Raw genomic sequence first — 10,260 nt, 5'->3', positions numbered from 1 at the left:
CTCGTCCTCGTGAGCGAATTTGTAGAAGCGCTCGCCTGCACACCTGCCCCCTTGGTCTGAAAGGCTGAGGGATGTGGTAGGACTTGGAGAAGCGGGAAGGGTACGGAGGGGTCTGGTCCGTGGCTTCTAGGAGGTTCGAACCTTGTTGCGGGTCTCCAGTGGCTGTATCCACCCTCCTCAGGGGTTTCCTCCCCCATCTTGAGACGTGGATGTGTCCCGGCCCGTGTCTGGTCCCCTGAAACACATGGGGCCTTGTCGGGTGCATGTGTGAGGGGGCTTTCTCAAATTCCACGAGTGAGATGGTATGTCTTTGACTTGTTTCGCTTAGCATAATACACTCTAGTTCCATCCATATTGCTACAGTTGGCAAGATTTCATTCTTTTTCATCGCTGAGTAGTATCCCATTGTGTGTCTATATATGCGTGTATATGTATGTGTACACATACATACAGACCTGGCCCTTCACCTCTAAATTCTTCAACGTTCTCTCTCCCGAGATTTCTCTGTGTAATCACAATACCACTATCAAACCCAAGAAAAGTAACAGTAATTAAATAACAATGTACATAGACTGTGATACTCAGATTTCCTCATTCTTGAGACGTGTTCTGTAGTTGTGCTTTTTTTTATTTTCTGTTTTAAGTTCAAGAGGTTTTTAGGTGAAGGCCACTTGAGGCTGAGGGACCACTGGAAGGACGAAGGTGCAGGAATCCTGCAGTGGTGATTTTTAACAAATAGAAGGACCCTGAATTCTGGAAACTGTAGATAAGTAAAGTTGACACTGACTCCGAGGAAGAGGCTGGCACAGAAGTTTTATGATTTAAATTGTGTTCTGAGTAGAAGATACGTTCATGTGGTTCAGAACTCGGCGGGTTCCGGTTTGTTCAAAAGCTTCCTCATCCCTGCCTGCCCTTCAACTAGGCGGAGGGCGGCCTGACCCGTGCCCTCCCGCCGCGACCCTGCGCGCGCGTTCCCACCATGACCGCGCGCACGCTCCTGCCGCAACCGTGTGCGCGTGCGCGCTCCTGCCGCGGCTGCGTGCGCGTCCCCACCGTGGTCGTGTACGTACTCCTGCCGCGCACAAGCGCACGTGCCCAAGCTTCCCTTTAATCTGCCCCCGAGCGGGGCGCGGTATCACCTAGCCTAAGTCCGTCTGGCCGAGCCGTGGGGTTCCTCGTCACACGCGGAGTGCCAGTCACGTGGTAGGCACCGCGTTCTCGTTGCCGTGTACTTTGGACGTGGTTCTAGACGACAGGTGGTTCTGGAAGGAGTGCGGAGCGTGGGGGAGCGACGGGGCGGCCTCCCCCGTGTCCCTTCGTGGTTGCCTCTGCGTGACTAGGGCACGGCGTTGAGACCAGGATTTGATGTTGGCACAGCGCTGGGCGCCGTCGCGAGCCGGAGGCACAGACGTGAACAAAACGCCTGAGAATCGCTGCCCTGCCCTCGGCCGTTTACGTTCCAGGTGCGTGTGGGGGGCGGACTGTAAATGAGCGTGTGTCAGGTGGTGCCGAGTGCAGCGGAGGACAGGGGAAGGGGTGCGGGGTGTGTTGTTAACGTTGGACGGGAATTTGCAGACGTTAAACGTGGGGGGATTTATAGAGCGCATCCCCCCATTGCTGCGACTGCATGCGGGCGTGCGCAGTGGGAAGCAGGACAGACCGGGAGGGTCTCGCTGAGAAGGCGATGGTCATTACAGACCCGAAGGAGCGGGCGGGCGGCAGGGCTCTGTCCGGGGTGGGGAGGTGCTCCGGGCAGAGGGCACAGCAGGTAAGAGTGTTCTCGGGGTGTTGAAGGAACCCCGGGGCGCCGGAGGGGCCGAGAGAGCGGGGTGAGGCGTGGAGGGTGGGGGCAGGAGCGGGCGGCGATGAGAGGAGGCCGCTTGGAGGGTTCGGGAGGCGACCTAATAGGATTCGTCCGCTCTGGGGAAGTGGATGCAGGTGAGGGTCCGGCTGGGAGCAGGGACGCCGGCCAGGAGGCCGAGTCGGTGCGCAAGTGGTTGATTTCTAGGTAACGTTTGAGGGAGGAGTTGACGACGTGCGGATGGTTCCGTCTCTGTCCGTGCAGAGTCTCCTCGTTCTCTTTTCCAGCTGCCCGGGGTGCGTTTGCCAGCATGTGTGCGACCGGCCCCTGACGCGTGGGCAGTTCGGCCCCTGGCTTCTGCCGCGGAGCAAGCAGATGACGTGCACGTGTCGTGCATGCAGTTATTTGTCCGTAGGACCAGGTGCCGGAAAGAGAATCGCGGAGCCCTCTCGGATGCTGTCCCGGTTTGGGGCCCGGACCTTGCCCACCTGCGCTCTTCTCTGCGCCGCGTGTTAGACGGGAAACGTCCCGGCCTCGCGTTCTTTTCAGTGTTCAGGGCCTTTGAACTTCCTGTTCTGCAGAACGGGCGTGTGCCGTGCCTGCGAAAGTGCTTTCACTTGCTTGTGGTTTCGTGGCTATCTTTATGTGGCGGGAAAGTTTGCCCTTCGTGTGCAAGCCTTGCACCAACCTTCCTGACGCTTTGGCTCTCATCTGCGCGTGGTAGTTTCCGACCTGCTGGACGTTTTTGGGAAGTGTGTTTATCAATAAGTCTTTTAGCTCTCGGGTCTTCAGTCCTATTTTTATTATTAATTGATTGTATTTATTTATTTAAAAATTTTTTTTTTAATTTTTATCATTGAGACACAGAGAGCGTAAGCAGGGGTGGGCTGAGAGAGAGGGAGACACAGAATCTGAAGCAGGTTCCAGGCTCTGAGCTGTCAGCACAGAGTCCAACGCAGGGCTCGAACTCACGAACTGCGAGATCATGACCTGAGCCGAAGTCGGGCGCTTAACCGACTGAGCCACCAGGCGCCCCTGATTGTGTTTATTTTTGAGAGAGAGAGTGAGGGGGGCAGAGAGAGAATCCCAAGCCCTCTTCCAGGCTCAAACTCATGAACCACAAGATTATGAGCAGAGCCGAAGTGGGCCGCTCAACCGACTGAGTCACCCAGGAGCCAGTTTGAGTCCTGTTTTTAAAAGGCCATCACCTTGGGGCAGCTGGGTGGCTCAGTCGGTTAACTGCCAAATTCAGCTTAGGTCATGATCTCCTGGTTTGTGGGTTCCAGCCCTGCATCGGGCTCCGTGCTGACAGCTCAGAGCCTGGAGCCTGCTTCAGATTCTGTGTCTCCCTCTCTCTCTTGGCCCCTTCCCTGCTTGCACGTGCCCTCACATGCTCTCTCTCTCTCTCTCAAAAATAAAACATTAAAAAATTTTTAAGAAAAAAACGCTATCACCTTTCTGAGATTTTTAGGAGACTTACTATATTTTCAGCATTTTTATGCTGCTGCGATCTCATGCTACGGATCCTTTGACAGTTTTGGTTTTTATATGTCTTTCATCCGTTTGGAATTTATCCCAATATAAGGCTTGAGATACAGATCTGACTTTACTGTTTTATCCAAAAGTCTTTTATTTTATTTTATTTTTTATTTTTTAAAATTTACATCCAAATTAGTTAGCATATAGTGAAACAATGATTTCAGGAGTAGATTCCTTAATGTCCCTTCCCCATTTAGCCCATCCCCCCTTCCACAACCCCTCCAGTAACCCTCAGTTTGTTCTCCATATTTGTGAGTCTCTTATGCTTTGTCCCCCTCCCTGTTTTTATGTTATTTTTGTTTCCCTTCCCTTATGTTCATCTGTTCTGTCTCTTAAAGTCCTCATATGAGTGAAGTCATATGATTTTTGTCTTTCTCTAATTTCACTTAGCATAATACCCTCCAGTTCCATCCACGTAGTTGCAAATGGCAAGATTTCCTTCTTTTTGATTGGTGACTAATACTCCATTGTGTATATATGTCATATCTTCTTTATCCATTCATCCATCGATGGACATTTGGGCTCTTTCCAGACTTCGGCTATTGTCGATAGTGCTGTATAAACACGGGGTGCATGTGTCCCTTCGAAACAGCACACTTGTATCCCGTGGATAAATGCCCAGTAGTGCAACTGCCGGGTCGCAGGGTAGTTCTATTTTTAGCTTTTTGAGGAACCTCCATACTGTTTTCCAGAGTGGCTGCATTAGCTTGCACTCCCACCAACAATGCAAAAGAGATCCCCTTTCTCCGCATTCTTGCCAACATCTGTTGTTGCCTGAGTTGTTCATGTTAGCCATTCCGACAGGGGTGAGGTGGCATCCCATTGTGGTGTTGATTTGTATTTCCCTGATGATGAGTGATGTGGAGCATTTTCTCACGTGTCGGTTGGCCGTCTGTCATCCAAATGTCTTGAATCAAACAGTCTGTCTTTTGCTGCTCTGAAGCCCCCCCTTTGCCCTGTTCTGGATTTCTGTTGTATCTGGGTCTGTTTCTTGACCTTGTATTTATTCCACTCATCTGCCCATATACACTTCCCCATTGGGGCTTTATGTTATGTTCCAGCATCTGGTCCAAAGAGTAGGTTTTCAGCGTGTTTTGGTTTGACCTTGGAACAGGTCATTAGTAGGAGCCGGAAAGGGTTCCCCGTGGAGGACGGGGCCCGGCAGACTAGCCCCTCTGGGGTTGACAGTCGTGGCGACGCGAGGGCACGGGTCTCAGCCAGCTCTTCAGGAGCCCCACAGCATGGGTGTGGCCAAGGTGGGGCAGGTTGGCCAGATACTAGGATAGCTGATCGAGGTCTCCCAGCAGTTAATAATCCTGCCCAAAGGGTTAAGAGACCAGGGTTATTCTGGAGAAGAGTGTTTGGGGTGTGCCCTAGACCTTACTCAGAACCCCTGTAAGCAACTGGGATGTGGACCTGTGTGTTACGTTTTCACGGGACACTGACTTGGAAGGCTACCGCGCGTCTGCACGGGTTGCCTTCGGGCTCCTGTGCGACAGGGGAAGAGGCTGCGGCTTAGCGGAAGGGGGGAATCGGGTGGTCGGGGCACGCGGGAGAGGCCCTCTCCTCCAGGGCAAGGTGCGGGGGCCACGGGCACACCGGAAGGCTGTGCTCCCGAGTTTGGGCGCTGTTCTGCACGTGGCGGGGATCCCTTTCTTTTAAAATTTTTTTTTTTTTAATTTATTTTTGAGAGACAGAGACAGAGCACAAGTGGGGGAGGGGCAGAGAATGAGACACAGAATCGGAAGCAGGCTTCAGGCTCCGACCTGTTGACACAGAGCCCGACGCGGGGCTCGAACTCACAAACTGTGAGATCATGACCTGAACCAAATTCGGACGCTTAACTGACTGAGCCACCCAGGTGCCCTGTCGGGGATCCCTTTCAAGTTTAACCTCGCGGAGAGACGGGACTAGTTGTGTTTTCCGTCGGCCTGCGGAGGAGAGCTGAGCCCGGGGGGGGGCAAACGGGAAACGGGCAGTGGTCGGCGGGGGCGGGGGTGCCGGAGCGTGGCTTTGCGCCACGGCCGTGGGCATAACGGGAAGGCAGGCGGCCCGGCGTCCACGAGTGCCCTTTGACCCGCCGTCACGAATGCTTCCTCGCCGGGGACCCTTGCCAAAGGCTGGCCGGGCCTCACCTGGGAGCGGCTGGCCGCCTGGCCCAGGCCGTTAGCCCCGTCGTGTCCTTGCTGCTGACTGTTCTCTAGAGATGGGCTTTGGGCGAGCAGAGAGCGGGAAGCCATCGAGCATCCCCCACGTGGCCGGGGCTGTAGCCAGCAGAGGAGTGGCTTGGGTGGCAGGCGTTGGGGAAATGATGCATCGATCGCTCAGTCTTGCTCTAAAGGAGTCCACGGCCCGGCGATAATCGGGACACTGAGTGAGCAGCGCCTCTAGGAGAGCGAGCGGCTGGGTGTGTGGGGTCGGGAGCTCAGAGCGTCCTGGGGCGGGGGGGAACGCGGCTCCCAGGGGTGGGGCAGTGAGGGCAGCGGAACCCCCATAACACCAACATTTTAGGGGCAAGGAGAGCCCTTAACGGAAAGAGGAGACCACGGAAGGGGTGATGTCCCAGAAAATGAGACAAGAGTTTTGAACGGGAGGGGAAAACAGTGCTGTGGAGAAATGTCGTGGGATTTGCCCACCACCGGCAGGCTCAGGGAGAGCAGTCTCAGAAGGCTGGGGGGCCCGCTCCCCAGGAGAAGAGGGGAGGGACAAGATCCTACATGGGGAGTGGAGGGGAGCAGGTAGGGTGGTGTGGACCCCCTCTTTGCACCAGCCCCTCTCCACCCAGGGAATGCGGTCACCCAGCTGCCCCTGTGGCCACCCACCTGCTCCTACAACCACCCACCTGCCCCTGTGGTCACCCACCTGCCTGTGGATGTGCACTGAGGGAGGGGACTTAGGAACGGGCTGGCAGGTATGACACGTTCGCTGACGTCATGCCATCTGAAGGGGTCACCAGCAGTGGCCTCCCCCAGGGTCCGTTCCAGCCCTTTCCGTCTTCCAAGGCCGAATGCAACAATGGAAGGAGGGCCTGGGGCTGCCCGGGTAGCCCTGGGACTGCGCTGCCCCTTGTCCCCTGCCCCAGCCTTTGTCTCCTGGGGTCACCTTGGTCTCCAGCCCGAGGGCCTGGCTCACTCTCCCCTTCATCGTCTACCTGCCCATGGGCTTCCCTCACGAGCTGCCCACCCGGAGCACCCTCTGTGCGGGGCTGTGTGCGAGGCGTCCTCTTTGGGCCCTGCGTTCCCCGTGCTCTGCCCAGAGGGTTCCTGTGCCCGTGAGCGGCCGCCCCTGGTGGGATCTGAGTTCAAGGGGAAGCTACCCGTTTTCAGTCCCTCGTGAGTCCCCTGGGTCTCCCTGCCCTCAGGATGCTTGTGTCTCTCCTTAGTGCACACCCTCTGCCTTGCCTCCCCCTTCCTCTCCTCCCTGACCCCTGCGAGGGTGCCCCTTGGTCTCCAGCTCCCATGTGGGAGCATAGAGTTTAAGCCACGTTTTTGGGTCTCAGACACCAAGAATCTAAGTCCATTTATACTTTGACCCTTTCTGTCGCCGGCAGCCAGCCAGGAGGTTACTCCGTTTACCGTCTGTCTGTCTGTCCATCCAGTGAGCCATTCACTCGCTGCTTCTGCTACACGTGTGTGGCCACACGTCCCCCCAGGTGTGGGAGATGCCAGAGGTGCGGCCTCATCCCCTTTGTCCAAGGACATCGCCGCGTCCGTCCGGGAAAGAGGCACGGCCGATGGGAGCCCCGGGGAGTGCGGTTGGGTCCAGGGAGGGGTGGGGGCAGTGGGACGCGAGGGCGTCAGAGGGCTTTGGGGCAGTGCCCGCTGTGCCAGCACCTCAGGGGTCAGGCATTCTGGGTAGAGGAGGGTGGACGAGTCGCACCGACCCCAAGTGACCGGAGGGAGCTCAGAAGCAGGGCATTCTGACCTTCACACTTGGTTTGTTTGTAGCAAACAAGGTGCTTCAGTTACAAAGAATTTATTTTATTTTTATTTTATTTTATTATTTTATTTTATTTGTTATTTTATGTTATTTTATTTATTTGTTTATTTTAATGTTTTTTATTTATTTTTGAGAGAGAGAGAGACAGCATGAGTGGGTGAAGGACAGAGAGAGAGGGAGACACAGAATCCGAAGCGGGCTCCAGGCTCCGAGGTGTCCGCGCAGAGCCCGACGCGGGGCTTGAACGCACGAACCCGCGAGATCATGACCTGAGCCGAAGTCGGATGCTTAACCGACTAAGCCACCCAGGCGCCCTCAGTCTGTTTTAAAACACCAACGTCATCAACAGGCACATGAAAAGATGTTCAGCGTCGCTCCTTATCAGGGAAATACAAATCAAAACCACACTCAGGTATCACCTCACGCCAGTCAGAGTGGCCAAAATGAACAAATCAGGAGACTATAGATGCTGGAGAGGATGTGGAGAAACGGGAACCCTCTTGCACTGTTGGTGGGAATGCAAATTGGTGCAGCCGCTCTGGAAAGCAGTGTGGAGGTTCCTCAGAAAATTAAAAGTAGACCTACCCTATGACCCAGCAATAGCACTGCTAGGAATTTACCCAAGGGATACAGGAGTGCTGATGCATAGGGGCACTTGTACCCCAATGTTCATAGCAGCACTCTCAACAATAGCCAAATTATGGAAAGAGCCTAAATGTCCATCAACTGATGAATGGATAAAGAAATTGTGGTTTATATACACAATGGAATACTACGTGGCAATGAGAAAAAATGAAATATGGCCTTTTGTAGCAACGTGGATGGAACTGGAGAGTGTGATGCTAAGTGAAATAAGCCATACAGAGAAAGACAGATACCATATGGTTTCACTCTTATGTGAATCCTGAGAAACTTAACAGGAACCCATGGGGGAGGGGAAGGAAAAAAAAAAAAAAAAAGAGAGGTTAGAGTGGGAGAGAGCCAAAGCATAAGAGACTGTTAAAAACTGAGAACAAACTGAGGGTTGATGGGGGGTGGGAGGGAGGGGCGGGTGGGTGATGGGTATTGAGGAGGGCACCTTTTGGGATGAGCACTGGGTGTTGTATGGAAACCAATTTGTCAATAAACTTCATATATAAAAAAAAAAAATAAAACACCAACGTCATGGATCTAATTCGTGGCTTCATCAGTTCCTACTTGATCTTGTTTTTCTCTAGAAGTAAGATCCGTTCTTCAAGTTGCTAAAATACTTGTTTTGATGTTTTCTCGGTGTTACTGAAATCTTGTCAGACACCCCCGCCCCTGCACCCCCAGAGAATATGGTCTCAGATCCTCGTGGGCGCCGAGGGTCTCGGCAGGTTGGCGTATGCTTGGCTGGGGGTCTGAAGCTTATCTTCCTCATAAGTTGTAGCTTCTGCGATCTGTCTTTCCTGCCCGGATGGCACGTTCCTTTAGTTTCGCTTGGCCAGAGTTATGGAACGTCTGTACTGTCATTATGATATACTGACTCGCTTTGTTAGTGTTACTTAAAAAGCATGTGTGCGTTATGCGTGTCTCACTGTGCTTGAGGGGGCAGGTAGTAGGTTCGTCTCCCGGGAGGGGGTAGGGCTGTGTTTGCACGTCAATGTTCCTCTTTAGGACTTGGGTCCTAAACTGAGCATCTCAGGACCGACCCCCCCCCCCCCCCAGTGGACTGTGAGTGCCACATGTTGGCAGACTGGCCGGACCTCCTCTCTACCTGGGTCACCACACCTGCTGATCAGTCCTTCCTCCTGTTCTCGGAACGGTTCCTGTTTTTTCCAGGACTGTTTGACTCACATACAGTTCCCTGTTTATATCCTTTGCGATTTACCGATGGGAATGAACATTTCCCTGTTTATTATAAACAAATGTACTTAGAAGCACACACGTTCATATGCAGCAACATCCCCTTTCTTATTAAAACCTATAGGGGCACCTGGGTGGCTCATTCGGTTAAGCTTCTGACTTCGGCTCAGGTCATGATCTCGCGGTCCGTGAGTTCGAGCCCCGCGTCGGGCTCTGTGCTGACGGCTCAGAGCCTGGAGCCTGTTTCAGATTCTGTCTCTGCTCCTACCCTGCTCACACTCTGTCTCTCTCTCTCCCTCTCTCAAAAGTAAATATACATTAAAAAAACCCACCTATAACAACTTCAAAAATTTGAATATAATCCTTCTCTTCTGTATTGTGTTATACTTTTTTGTAACGGTTTACAGTGACTCTTCTCTTTTTGCTGTTACTATGAATTTAGGTCTTTCCCAAATGAATTGTAGCAGACACCCTTGGGCGGCCACTCCCCCCACCCATTACCCCCGTTCACTTGGTGGTGGGACCCACGTTGCATTTTTCAGTCCACCCTTCCTCAGGTGGCTCGGGTAAATCCTGACTAGGCTAGGGGATCACACGCTTCCGTCCCCGCTGCCTGCTTGAAGGGTTTGGGTTTGGTGTCCGGTTTGGGCCAAAATAGATAGGAAGAGGCCTGCTGGATGGTTTCTGGGAAAATGGCCCCCCCCCCCCCCGCCTTTTTTTAACTTGGAATTTTATTTATTTATTTATTTATTTATTTATTTATTTTTATTTATTTTTAATTTTTTTTTTAACTTGGAATTTTAATTATGTACATGAATAACAGCAGGAGAATGGGGAGTTCCGAGGCTGGACACTGTCTCTAGGTGAAAAGATTACTAACAGTTCACTCGTAATTGGCATCACCCAGGATAACAGAGAAGGCTCGCGTAGTTTTTCCTGAAGAAGAAAGCCGATTTACGACATTCAGGACTGACTTCTCTGCCATGTCTAACTGGGGTGTCTCTTTGGGACAGAGTGCGAGCAGGGGAGGGGCAGAGAGAGAGGGAGACACAGAATCTGAAACAGGCTCCAGGCTCTGAGCTGTCAGCACAGAGCCTGACGCGGGGCTCGAACTCACAGACCGCGAGATCACGACCTGAGCAGAAGTCGGACGC

The sequence above is a fragment of the Lynx rufus genome, unplaced genomic scaffold (assembly GCF_022079265.1).
Source record: "Lynx rufus isolate CCGP_SWC_20201006 ecotype Redwood Valley unplaced genomic scaffold, mLynRuf1.p SCAF_28, whole genome shotgun sequence".
In the NCBI taxonomy this organism is placed as follows: Eukaryota; Metazoa; Chordata; class Mammalia; order Carnivora; family Felidae; genus Lynx; species Lynx rufus.
This window is presented reverse-complemented; position numbering follows the sequence as displayed.